Genomic DNA, 14,289 nt, shown 5'->3' with positions numbered 1-14,289 from the left:
ATAATCATGCTAAGAAAAGGGGGGTGGTGGTAAACAAAGGACAGCAGCATACATGGCTTCCTTTTGGAAAATTGGTGTACTTCACTTTCCCAAAGGCTATAAGCCCAGAGTCATGTCCCACAGTTAAGAGTTCTTCCCAATGGCCTGCACTGAGCCCCTCCAGGATATAATGGAAAAGGAAGGTGAGGTCCTAAGAGAGGGTATTTAGAGGGTGGCAAGGCCTCCACGGCCCTAGGAAATTTCCACGATATCTGGCACATAAAGATCCTGGGCTAGCAGCCTCTATACCACCTGGGAACTTGGAAGTGCAAATTCTCAAGCCCTACAGTAGACCTGCCAAGTCACGCAGGTGGGACCCAGCTAGTGGTGGGTGCTGGAGCTGGCCAGTATAAACTCTAGACAGCACATTGTATATCCTTCCCTATTTCAAGGTAGCTTGAAATTGACAATTGTGGCCGTATTTACACCACAGAAATTGGCAATTGCAAATCACATCTTCCAAAGGGAGCAGGTTGTTAAATACTTATAAGGATACCATTTGATCCAGAAATCCATGTTTTAATAAGCCCTCTGGAGGATTCTGATTCCTTCTAGGTTTCCCTTCCCAGTGCTAAAAGGCATCCAAAATTCAGGTTTGTGCACATTTCAAGAGCCTGAGTCTGGATGCTCCAGGGGTTGTTTGTCCCTGGCTGTGATAAGAATATCAGCAAGGGAACAACTGTTCCTCCTTCAGGGATCTCACACCCCCTGTCTTTTGTAAAGGGAGGAGACGGAGAGTGAGAAGTGACTCTAAAATTGCTATTTTGGTCCCCACACCCAGCATTGTTGAAAAGAGGCCTGATTTGCAAACAAAGATTTCATAGCTGTGAATCTCAGCCAGCTAAAAACAGCCCCATTCTGACTACGTAGCAAATTGAGTCCTTTTTTTTTTTTGACAGAATTTAGAATCACTCTGGATGACAGTGATACTGATATAGCCAAATCCAGATTTCTGCCTGTATCAGCACAGTATGTATTACACACCTGTACATGGTCTCTCAGGTTACAGTGACACATATTAAGGGGGGAAGGAGGAGAACAGAAGTAAACAAAATTGCCCTGAGCAGTAACATCTCCCGCTACCATAGGAGGTGGGGGTGGGAGTGGAAAGGGGTCCATTTTTTTAAAACAAATAATGCTTCATCTGTTTAATCAGTTGTATTATCCACTGAACCAGGTATATTGGCTAATGAACCAGGTAGTTCTCCTAATGAGTCCAGCAGGTCACCTGCTGAAAACATTTCCTAGATGCAGTCACTCCTCAGCTGTGTTCCGTCTTCTGATGGTTAGCGGGTTTAACCTCAGCTTTGGTTCCAGCCCCAAGCAAGGCTTACAGGTTTTGTGGCCAGTCTAGAGCCGAAATGAAAAACTTACAATATGCAGGACAGAGAACTAGGAATTTGGTTGACCACTTGTAAAGAACTTCCTATTCACTTGCTGCCATAAATAATTTGTTACCAGGAAGTAGAAAAGGATGTCAGTTTCACTGATTTTTGTGGTCTAGTACTTGGCACTTAGCTGATCCTTGAAGGTTTGTTCAATAAATTGATAGGAAAGATGGATGAATGAAAGAGTGAACAAACTGACAAAGGTTTTAAAAATATGAAATTATAGATTTCACTTTTATTTGCAAGTCTGATTTAGATTTTCTCCCCAGGCCAACTCTACCTTGTCTCCCTTAAAGAATTACAGATGTTTGCTGCTGACTTTCTGAACACTCTATGGCTTCATTACTGTTGTAACATCTTCAATAACTACTGTTGATTTATCAGGCTGAGGATTTGAAATATACTGGGCATGGGCTTTCCATTTTTGTTCCAGATGAAAGTTCACCAGGGCTTTCACTTTTCTGATGCCAAACCTGAGTTGGGGAAGATGATCTTGCCCATTCAGTTATGTGAGCCATTCAGGCCACATTGCTTCCAGTTGTAAAAAAATGTCTGTAGTGCACCTCCCCACTCCCAGGGACAGATTGGTTTCCACCATCCTCCCTGATGTGCCTAAAATATCCTCATATCTCATAGGAAGTTGGGAGGAAAGGACCCATACTGATGAACACATGCCCTATGCCAGATATTTTGCTATGGGATTCATGTAATTATTTAATTCTTATTTAATTAAATGGGATAATTTAATTATCTCAACAACCTTGTGAAATAAGGATTATGAACCCATTTTACAAAGGAAGAAATGAGTTTGGGAAAGGGGTTAAGTAATTTGTGGGAGATCACGTAGTTCAATAATGGAGAGCTGGGATTTGAAGTAGTCTGGTTTCATGTACTCTCTACTTTTCCAGATTGCTCTTTGACTCTTGACAATTTCATTGTAGCAAAAACAAAAATTAAAGGCATAGGTGTGTGTGTGTGTGGATGTGACAAAGCAAAACTTGAATACTTTGTTAAGCGTCAAAAAAGAAATGTCACTGTTACCTAGGTGACAAGAGAGGAGGGGTTGCTAGGGCTTTGCCCACAAATGGTACCAATTCCCAATTTCATGGACACCTGCTGACAGGCTGAAGGTCCAACCCACAGCTCAGCTTCCCTCTTTGCCTTATCCCAACTGTGAACAATTTTCCTAGTTACCTGAGATGACTGCAAATCCCATTATAAGTACTACTCTTAGTGGCTAACATTTATTGAGTACTCGCCTATGTCAAGAACTCTGCTTCAACTTTCTTTTGATTGTGTTTTCATTGTGTATCTGTTATCATCCTTTTGCTTTTAACCTATCTATGTCATCATACTCAATGTGCATATTTAGATCTTTTCTTTTTAATCCAGTATGACAATTTCTATGTTTCAGTGGCAGTTTTAGACCTTTCACATTCAATGTAAATATTGAAATGATGATATTTTTTTTTATTTTATTGAAGTATAGTTGGTTTACAATGCTGTGTTAATTTCTGCTGTATAGCAAAATGACTCAGTTTTATATATGTATATATATATATATATATATATATATAGAGAGAGAGAGAGAGAGAGAGAGAGAGAGAGAGAGTCTTTTTCATTTTCTTTTCCATTATGGTTTATCACAGGATATAGAATATAGTTCCCTGTGCTATACAGTAGGACCTTGTTGTTTATCCATCCTATACTAAGAGTTTGCATATGCTAATTCCAAACTCCCAATCCTCCACCCTTGCACCCTCCTTCCCCCTTGGCAACCACAAGTCTGTTCTCTATGTCTGTGAGTCTATTTCTCTTTTGTAGATATGTTCATTTGTGTCGAATTTTAGATTCCACATATAAGTAACATCACATAGTATTTGTCTTTCTCTTTCTGACTTCACTTAGTATGATAATCTCTAGGTCCACCCATATTGCTACAAATGGCATCATTTCATTGTTTTTAATGTTCAAGTAATATTCCATTTAATATATATTTAATATGTATATTATATATATATAAAATATGTATATTTTATGTATATATAACACATCTTCTTTATCCATTCCTCTGTTGATAGACATTTAGGTTGCTTCCATGTCTTGGCTATTGTAAATAGTGCTGCTATGAACATAGTGGGTGTATGTATATTTTTGAATTATAGTTTTGTCTGGGTATATGCCCAGGATTGGGACTGCTGGATCATATGGCAACTCTATTTTCGGTTTTTTGAAAACAGAGCTTTTCACAGTGGCTGCAACAATTTACAATCCCACCAACAGTGTAGGAGGGTTCCCTTTTCTCTGCACCCTCTCCAGGTTTTATTGTTCGTAAACTTTTTAATGATGGCCATTCTGACTGGTGTGAGGTGGTACCTCATTGTAGTTTTGATTTGCATGAAATGATGATCTTTATATGTATAATCTTACTAGTTGGTTTATGTTTGTCCATCTGTTATTTGTTAATTTCCTCCCTCTTTTTCTGCCTAATTTTGAATTTTATTGGGTTGTATTTATTATAACTCCATTTTATTACTACTCTTGACTTCTGAGTTATACCTGTTTTCAAAAATTTTGTTTAATGATTGCTTAAGGGTTTGCAATGTATCTTTATCTTATTATACTCTATCTTAAAACAGTATTGTACCACTTTACATATAGTGTAAGAAACTTTGAGTCGTCTTCTGTTTTCTCTCTCCAGTCCTTTGTCCTACTGTTTTCATAGAGTTTAATTCTATATATGTTACAACCCACAAAATTACTTTATTTTTACTACAGACCACCAGTTTTCTTTTGAAGTGATTGAAATAAGAAAACTACAGTCTTTTATCTTTACCTTTACCTTTATTTTACCACTTCTGACATTCTTCATTTACTTGTGCAGATCCAAATTTTCCATTTGATATAATGATCCTTCTGTGGAAGAATTTCCTTTAACATTTCTTTGCAGTGTAGTGCTACTTTCAGTGCCTTCATTCTGTTTTTGTTTGCCTCAAAAAGCCTATCCTGCATTCATTTTTAAAAGATGTTTTTGGTGGGTATAGAATTCTTCATTGATTATTTTGGCTACTCATTCAATTAATTACTGAGAGAATAATGTTAACATTTTTAGTTATGATTATGGATTTATTTCTACTTCTTTCTGTCAGTTTTTTGCTTCATGTATTTGTAAGATTTGTTATTAGGTGCATGCACATTTAAGATTGCTGTTTCCTATAGTAAATGGAACTTGTATATATTTGAAAGTTGCTGAGAGAGCAGATCCTAAAAGTTCTCATCACAAAGAAAAAAAATCATAACTATATAAGTGATGGATGGTAACTAAACTTATTGTTGTAACCATTTTGTAATATATGTATGTCAAGTCACTATGCTATACACCTTAAACTTATATAGTACTATATATCAATTATGTCTCAATAAAACTGAAAAAAATGACCCTATAAATTGATTCGTTTGTCTTTAGGAAATATTTCTCTCTGTCTCTAGTAATTCTCTTCAACTTGAGAACTACTTTTTCTGATATTAATACAGGAACACAAGCTTTCACCTGTTTGTGTTTGTAGGTTGTATTGTCTTTCTATCACTGTATAACAATATTACCACACACTTAGTGATTCAAAGCACATTGATTGTTCACAGTTTCTGTGAGGTAAGAGTCTGGCCTGGCTTAGATGAATTCTGTGCAAGGTGACAATGACTGTTATTAGCCAGGGCTGAGTTCTCATCTCACGGCTTAACCGAGAAGGATCCACTTTCAAGCTCATGTGGTTACTGGCAGAATTCAGTTACTGATATCCTGTTAGACTAAGGGACTCAGTTTGGGGTTAGCTGTTGACTGAAAACCACTCTCAGTGCCTTATTGATTGCTGACTGAAGGCTTTCTCAGTCCTTTGCAGCGTGGGCCTCCCCAATGCACCTCTTGTTTTATCAGAACAAGTAAGGAAGAGAGTCCTGTGGCAATATTAGTGTTACAATATTATGCAATGTAATCATGGAAGTAACATCTCATCACTAATGCCATATTCTGTTAGTTACAAGTCACTAGTCTTGTCCACAGTCGAGGGGAGGGTATTACACAACACTGTAAATATCAGGATCAGGGATCATGGGGGTCATCTCAGAATCTGTCCATCACAAATATATATACTTTTCCATCTTCTTATTTTTAATCTGTGGTTTTATGTTTTAAGTGTACTACCTATAAACTGCGTAGGTTTGCTTTATTATCCAGTCTAGCAATCTCTCCCTTTTAATTGGGGTGTTCAGTCCATTTAAATTTAATAAAGTTATTGATATGCCTGTATTTGAGACTATCATCTTATGTGTTATTAAATCCCATGTGCATTTTGTTACTCAATTACCCATTTCCCACCTTCTTTTTGGTGAACCAAGTGATCTCTTTAGTATTGCAATTTATCTTCTGTATTAACTTTTTCATTATGTCTCTTTGTATTATTTGTGTTTATGTATGTATGGTTTTATAAGAGATTATAATATGTCTTTTTAATGTATCAGAGTCTATCTTTAACTACTACTTGTTAAAAAATGTAAAAACCTTGGAACGATATTCTTCTAATAAAGATGGGGAGAGAAAAGGAGAGAGTTGAGAAGGAAACTAATATTTTCTGCATGTCTACTACATATTCCATGAAAATGATTATAGTAACATTCCTGAATATTTATTGAATGTTTGTTATTTTCTAGGCACTCTTCTTAGCATTGACATGAATTGTATTTTAATCCTACCTAAGAGATAAATTCTGTTATCATCCCATTTTATAGATGAGGAAACCAAGGCTTGGAAAGTTTAGGTCACTTGCTCAAAGTCATCCGGCTGGTAATCAGTAGAGTGTAGAGCAAGAATTGAACTCTGGATGCTCTGACTCAAGAACTTAAGTGTTTATTCACTACACAAAATGCCAAGCACTTTTTGTATACTCTTTCATAATTACTACCCTGTAAGGTTGGTATTTTTACCTTCTCATTTTACAACTAAAAGTGCTCAGAGATTGTAAAAGTCTAACAGGATATCAGTAACTGAATTCTGCCAGTAACCACATGAGCTTGAAAGTGGATCCTTCCTCGGTTAAGCTGTGAGATGAGAACTCAGCCCTGGCTAATGTCTTTCGTCATATATCCAGTAAGTGGCAGGGAACCTGGATGAGACCAATTATGTGTTATTCCTGATGTTCTGCCCTTCCCGTGGTACCCTGGACACTCCAACTGAGTGGTGCTTACATAATAAGTGGTGACACTGCCTAGCCAGGAAGAAAAGCAGTTTACCAAGAAATTGTGCCATGAGGGAAAAGATCAGAGATTCTGGCCTAAAACCCACATCTGTGGCTTCCCTAGCCCTGTAATTATAACTTCCCACAAAACAGCAGCCTCCTTCCTTTATCTCAAAGCTGTCTGGCAGTTCTAACTCCCTTGTGACTCTCTCTCGAGACAGATCATTCACCAACAGTTGCCTTGAACACCAAGGAGCAGGAGATGCAAGAGCATTTGACTCAGTCAGTACCAGACATGTTCAGGCTAAGGTAACCCTGAACCAGACCAGCAACTGTGGAATCAGTGGCTGAGTCTGCAGAGATGGTAGGTGGAGAAACATATGTACCTTGAATGGAGCCAGTGCAACATCTGGCAAATCTGACCCACTGCTTCGTAATTAATCTTGGTGTTGAATTTAATGACACGATGAGATTGAGAAAGTGAGTGATTTGATTGGACACATTTTTATAGTTTAATTTTCAGTAACACATGGTCTGAGCTTGTTTGCATAATTACTAAATAGATTAATATGCCAATATCTCTGACCAGCTGGAAGGGAAAGATTTAGGCCTTCAAAGATCTTTGACAGACCTTTAAATTAAAGTCGATGTTCTGGAGAGAATGGGGGTGCAGGCCTCCTGAGAATATGAAGTCAAATCAGGGCAAGTGAAGGCCTTAAAAACAGTGATTTTATCATTACCCTCAGAAATAAACCCTTGGCTGCCCATGGAATGTCAATTTGTCTGCAGAGACACTGTACCACGAGTTATAGGTTTGTTGGGAAACCTGTCTTCCTTTCCTAAAGGGTTTGAATTCACGCTCATGATAGAGGTCAAGAAAAACCATATAAATGAGTCAACAAGGGCCGTGGAGCATGGTGTGGTACCAGGTGTCCCCTGAGCCTTGTGGCATCTTCTTTCAGGATGTTTCAGACACAGTCCAGTTGCAGGTGTCTACAAGAACAGAAGGGAGAAATCTAAGTGTCTCCACACCTGTAATCTTCAGTCTGTGATCAGTTGCACACAAGAGCCAGGAAGGTGACGTTATTTTCCCAGTGGTAAGAAGAGGTTACATGTTTGTCACTGAGGGGGTAAGGGCCAGATAATGCAAGTTCAGTGAGACAGAAAAGCACAAAAGAAGAATCTGCAGAGAGATGGCCTAAATTCATGATCAATGATAAGTCTCAGTTTTCTTATCTATAAAATGGGACATTTGGGGCTACCCTGGTGGTGCAGTGGTTGAGAGTCCGCCTGCCGATGCAGGGGACGCGGGTTTGTACCCCGGTCCGGGAAGATCTCACATGCTGTGGAGCAGCTGGGCCCGTGAGCCATGGCCGCTGAGCCTATGCGTCCGGAGCCTGTGCTCCGCAACGGGAGAGGCCACAGCAGTGAGAGGCCCGCGTACCGCAAAAAAAAAAAAATGAAAAAAAAAATGGGACATTTGTAGTACCTGTGTCATAGGTAAGAGTCATAAAGTACTTAGAAAGAGCAAGTGACACACAGTAAACCTTAATAAGTGTTAAACAGGGTAAAGAGACATGATCCAGGAGAAATGTGGGCTATTTCAGTTCAGGGGCAAGGGGAAGGTGGTAGGGGTGATGTAATTTTGTGGGAAGGTAGAGTGGGGTGGTTAAGTGTGTGTGCGTGCAGGGATTCATTTCAGACAAGGATTTGCTTATTTTCCATTGTTCAGGGTTGTGTAATTGACATTCAAGTCCCTCCAACCTGAGTTGAAGCATTTGCTCATTGAGTTCTGGTCAGTGGATCTGACAAGGGCAAGTAGGGATGAGGACTCCTTGAGAATGGGGCTGGGTCTTATTCATCTAAGCGGTGACTAGGGCATAGTCTGATAGTAATGACTTTGGCTGCATGAATGAAACTTCCTAGCTGTCCATTTCTCCCTGGCTTTATTCCCCTTTCCTTTTCATTAAAAGGAAGAGCCAGCCCCAGCCATTGCCTGATGAATGACCAGAGGTGTTTAGACAAATAGGGTGTCTGACATCACTATCAGGCATGATCTGCAGGTTTAGACCCTCCCCACCTCCCTGCAGCCTGAGCATGAACACCCCAGCCCCAAGGAAGAAGGGTCTTGCTTTGACTGGGTGTGGCATCTGCTTGCACTTGAGGTCAGAGTGAGGATTCCTCAGAGTATCATGGCCTCCCTGGTCCATGAGAAGTGGTGAAAACAATCCTCCCCATCCAAATGAAGCTGTCAGTAGAAGGTAGGACTGGTGTCCTCTCTCTGCCCTTTTCCTCTTGGCCTTAAGGCTAAGACCACTGAGCACTCATAGAGTTGTGGACACTTGAAAAAGCTCTCGGAGGAAAATGGCAAAAAAGTGGAAACAAAATAAGAGGCAGCATGATTATACTGAAAAGAAAGATACGCAATACCACCCATTCCTGCCTGCAGCCTCCCCTGCCTTCCTGCCCCCTTCCCACTGGCCTCCCCTCTTCTCCACTTTCTCACATATGCTTTGGAAATCAGGGACTGTCATCAAGGCCATTAGCAACATCTATTCTGGGGATGTACAGTACAAAGCTTAGACGTGGTATTTACCTCTGACTGACAAGTGAAACGTTTTAGCTGTCACTGGGTGGGGACGTGACAGATAGGCTGGGGAAAGTCTGTTCCTGTTCTTCCATTTGTTAATTAAAAAAAAGTTTTAAGTGAATTTGGTGCCTGGGAGTCCCCTTGGATACAGATGGTGCTAAAGTGGGGGCTGTCTCTTAAGAACCACGTATTATCTGCTGGGTCTTTCACTTCTGCATCACCTGTTTAAGCACTTGGCAGCCATATAATAATAATAACAACAATGATTGGGAGGATGATAGCCCTTGTGTCTGCCTCTGAGGAGGTCAGGCTGCATGTGTTATCTACCCCTGGGGGAAGGTTTTATTTTGTGATTTTCCACCTGTCTATGAGAACAGGGCAAAGTCATTTTCTTCTCCTGGAAGGAAATTCAATTCAATAAATATTTATTGCTTTATTGAGCACCTACTATGTGAGCGGCTGTCCCCCATGCTAAGTCAATGGCGGGCTCATGTCAAGCTGCAGTGACATGGTTTCAAAGCCTAGAAAATATGTGGGCAGGAGGGTAAGGGGGAGAAATGTGGTGATCTGGAGTGTAGGGTAGGATTAAGACTTTGGAGTCAAGAGAGCCCTGGGTTTGAATCCCAGCTTTGCCACTTACCAGACCTGTAACGTGGGGCACTTTATTTTCTGGAGGCCTCAGTCTCCTAAACTAGGAAGTGTGCACAGTGATAGCTCCTTGGTAGAGTTGATATATGTAAAGCATCTGCAAAGAGTCATTATTCAGTCAATGTAGTGCCTTTATCACGTATGCCATATGCCAGGGCCAACTCACCCCTGAAAGCTTGCTAGAAAATCCAGCCTACTGCTCAAAGAAATGTCCCTCTCCTGCAGCTTTTTAAGGCTCTGCTGCCCCCCCACATGTGGGCGACTGACCTCATCTCTGAGGTCCACCTCCACTTCTCCATGAAATATTCAGAGTTGATGTTATCTGCTGACAGAGTCATTAGATCTGCCTCACGTTCCCATTGCCACAGAGAGGCAGTGATTCATTAACATTTATTCATCTTGATTTGCTTTGTTTTCCTTTTTTAAAAAAACCCATTTCAGGATTTACGGGATCATTTTGAACAATGCATAACTCATGATCTCTCACAGCCTACATTACCCCTCGATCCTTCCAGGGATGTAGCGGGTCAGTGTTCTTACGCGTCCCTGTTTAATCAAATTCCTGCACAAAGACATTTAAGAAAGGCTTTGGTTCCTTGGCCTTATGAACCTCCGTATTCTTTCAGTGTGGCTGGGAACAACCAACCTGTTCCTATCCCCGTATTCTCCCAAAGCTTTTTCCTAGGTACCAGAGTCCCTGACGAAGAGTCTCAGTAGGTCCTTTGCTCATACAAGATGTGTGCAGCGTCCTTTGGCCCTACTTGCTTCTAGGAGCTGAAGGCATCTGTGCCAGAAATGGAGAAGCTGGACCTGCAAGGGACCAGTTCCTGTCTCACTTTGCCTGCAAACAGCACCCATGCAGCCAGATGGGCGAGTGCTGAGGAGATTGGGTTCTAGCCCCAGCGAAAGAGCTTTCCTCCCTCCTTTAGACTGTGCGAAGTTCAAGAGCTCTGAATCAGAGTTGGACCTTTCTGGGAGGCCAGGCCAAGTCCCAGAGGTGTGGACAGGTTGCATCTGCGGATGCTCACCAGAGAGCATGCGCCCTTCAGTCCTGGCTGAGCCGCTTTCTTTCCAAAGAGCTGCCTCCGTGGTTGGTGCTGCTACACAGGCTGCATCGTGTCTGGCTCCGACGTTCTGTGCTGCATCTTAAATTAGATGAAAAGAGTGGGGAAGGGAGAGCACAGACAGCATCAACTGGACGGGGGGTTTTCACCCAACGCTTACCCGTTCCTGGGCGCTGACGTGTGCTGTAGCCAGCACTGAGCCAGGAACATTAAAGTGAGGCCTGACAGCACGTGCAAAAGGATGGAAAGGGATTTGGTGTTTCTATAGCAATTATGGGGGAAGAATACTGTTGACGAGAATAAAACCCGAAAATGTGCCCCTGACATGTGACTGCTTTATTCTCTGCTCTCAGATAGGAAAGGGAGACGGTTTGCTGTTTTATTCAGGTTTTTTGAAAAGGGAGGCAAACTGACAGACAGGCAGAGACAGACACAACGAGACACGGAAGGAGACTTGAAGTTCAGGAAGAGAAAAAGAGATTACAAATGGGAAATGATCCCAGAGGCTGCAGAAACTCTTTTTATTTGTTTATTTATTTTAAATTTACATTTGCAGGGAGTTTGCAGCCTAGCACTCCACTACCTCTCCCACTTCACTAGGGGATGGGGCTGGGAAGTGTGGCTGGTTGTGGCTGGAACAGTGTCTCCTGGCATGGCTGGCCTTCTTTTGTAACCAATAAAGTCAAGGGAGCCGTCAAAAACCATCTCGAAGGCTGGTGCACCTGAAGGCAGTGCTCTGGAACTGCCGCCACCCCAGGATAAAGGCAGCAAGGGGAACCAGGTGGGGACCAGTGAGGATGGAAGGAGGGCTCCTCTTCATCCTGGCTGGTATTCTTAGAGTCGGCTGGCACACAGGAGGGGATCCCAATTTCTGTTTTATTTTATTTTTATTTTTTATTTTTTTGCGGTACGCGGGCCTCTCACTGTTGTGGCCTCTCCCGTTGCGGAGCACAGTCTCCGGACACGCAGGCTCAGCGGCCATGGCTCACGGGTCCAGCCGCTCCGCGGCACTTGGGATCCTCCCGGACCAGGGCACGAACCCGTGTCCTCTGCATCGGCAGGTGGACTCTCAACCACTGCACCAACAAGGAAGCCCCCAATTTCTGTTTTTAATCATCTATATTCCACCAGCAAATCCTGATAAAGATTTTCCATTCTGTGTTAAGGACCCTGGGAGCGTCATGTAAGTGCAGTGTATATTTCTAATGGGAATTTTCAGGCTCAGAGCAATATCAGTGTACTAAGGAGTCTTTAAATAAGCTTACAGATGGGAGCTGAGGGGAGCAGATGATGGAGAAGGCTGGAGTGTGCAAGAAAGTCTTCAAAGAGAGAGGGGACTTGATTTGGGCCTTGATGCATATATAGAAGTAAGGGAGGAAAATACCACCATGGAAAGGAGCAGCATGTGCTAAAGCATCGAGGCATGAATGACAGGAGAATTCATGGGACAGGAAGACCAGGCTGCCTGGATGGGGCGGGAGTGGTTGAGGATTATATACTGTTGGGGGGTGGGGGGAGAAATGCTGAGAGGTAACAGATGGCATAGAGAAGTATTCCCTAAGCGCACTCTGAGATCCCCAGCCTGGCAAGATGCACTGAGAGAGGGAAAAGGGATTTTTCCATGTTTAAGTAAGCCTTAACCCTCTTTCTAAGAGTCACAATTCACATCTCCATTTTCAGGGCTCTGAAAAGTCCTGCAATAAAGAAATCCTTTCACTGAATTTAATCTAGAATTTTTTTAAGCATACATCTTCACAGTTTTTTTTTTTTTTAATATCTATTACTAAACCTTGGAACTACTTTTCTATGACTCACACACTGGGAAACACAAGCACAGAAGCCAGTGTCTTGGGCTTTGAGGTCAGATCAGTTCTGTTCCCAACCTGGTACTTATTAGCTGGTGACAATTGTCAATTCACATCATTTCATGGAGCTATCCCATCCCATGGATGGTGGTGAAAATATAGAGCAGGTTGGGCAGACACAGTCCTACTAGAGTCAGCACTGAATAAAGCCTGGCTGCTCTGTGTCACTGAGGGCTGCAGGAACAGGTAGAGTGGCTTCAACTTGAAACAGCGGGAAATAGGGGCTACTGAAGTCTTCTCTGAGGGAGCCACATAATGACAGCAGAGTTGATAGATGCGATTGGGAGGAGGGGCAGGATGGATTAGCAGGGAGTGAGGGAGAGTTTATTAAGGCTAGAAGCCAGGCTTGGGATTATAAAAGCATCCCCTTCCCTTGCACGCCCTCCACGCTTTCTCAGGGTTTCAGATGAGCAAACTAGTTGGGGGCTCAATGATACAGGTAGAGGCCAGAGGATCCAGTCAAGCTTGCATGCTGGTCCCTCCCAAGTGAAGGTGGGGGGGCGGGGGGTGAGGTAAAGACCTGGACTCACCTCCACACCCTCAGAAAGCTAGGCAATTCTGCAGCAGCTGAGCCTGAGGACGTGGAGCTGGGGAAGCAAGCGTGCCTCCTCTCCCGTGACCCTGACTTGGTGAGAGCCCGGCTCCCCAGGGGCTGATGCATTAAGATCCAACACAGATTGCTGCTGTCTTGCTCCCACACACATCAGCACATCGTCATCAACTCGGGGAGTGATTGACAGGGGCTAAAGGACAGGCATGTCTGCCTATCTTGTCATGCCCTGCCACACCTCGTGGTCCCCAACCCCTTTCTATCTTGCTCCCCGCAATCTCATTCCTGAGGCTGCAACCCAGCTCATGCAACAATGTGTTCACTAGGTACTTGGGCCACCAACGTAGAAGTGGGTGTGTGTCCCTTTTCCCTGGCGCTCCTGCATATTCTCTCTCTCTCTCTCTCTCTCTCTCTCTGTCCTTTTAACTTATTGACTTTTAAATGCAAAAACAGCAAACATCTACTGAGCAGTTGCTTGAGGCCAGTCACTCTGTTCTGTTTTATTGTATTTATTTAGCAAACACTTATGTAGGATTTACAATATGCCAGAAATTATTCTAAATACTTTTCAAATGTTAACGCAATCCATCTCACAATGCTTAAGGTATTACCACTATTTTTTTTTTTTTTTACAGATAAAGAAACTGAGGAGCAGAGAGGTTAAGTAACTTGCCCAATGTCACTCAGCAATTAAGTAGAGATTCTATCCCAGGGACCTAGTTTTGCATTTTGCATCTTAGCACATGAATTTTTTTTTCTTTTTTTTTTTTTTTTTAGTGGTACGCGGGCCTCTCACTGTTGTGGCCTCTCCCGTTGCGGAGCACAGGCTCCAGACGCACATGCCCAGCGGCCATGGCTCACGGGCCTAGCCACTCTGCGGCATATGGGATCTTCCCGGACTGGGAAGCCCATGA

General features: G+C 42.5%; 1 long non-coding RNA gene across 1 annotated transcript; it reads right to left on the bottom strand.

Moving 5' to 3' along the window:
• Window positions 1-7,246: 7,246 nt before the first annotated feature.
• LOC309800470 lies at window positions 7,247-11,126 on the bottom strand. Its single transcript, XR_014293463.1, has 3 exons — window positions 10,925-11,126; window positions 9,889-9,993; window positions 7,247-7,651 (listed from the first exon to the last, which is right to left on the bottom strand). It is a non-coding gene; the product is annotated as an uncharacterized lncRNA (long non-coding RNA).
• Window positions 11,127-14,289: the final 3,163 nt, after the last annotated feature.

The sequence above is a fragment of the Mesoplodon mirus genome (assembly GCF_964341445.2).
Source record: "Mesoplodon mirus genome assembly, chromosome: 3".
In the NCBI taxonomy this organism is placed as follows: domain Eukaryota; kingdom Metazoa; phylum Chordata; class Mammalia; order Artiodactyla; family Ziphiidae; genus Mesoplodon; species Mesoplodon mirus.
Note: the sequence above shows the minus strand (reverse complement) of the source record. Positions and strands in the feature narration are given on the sequence as shown.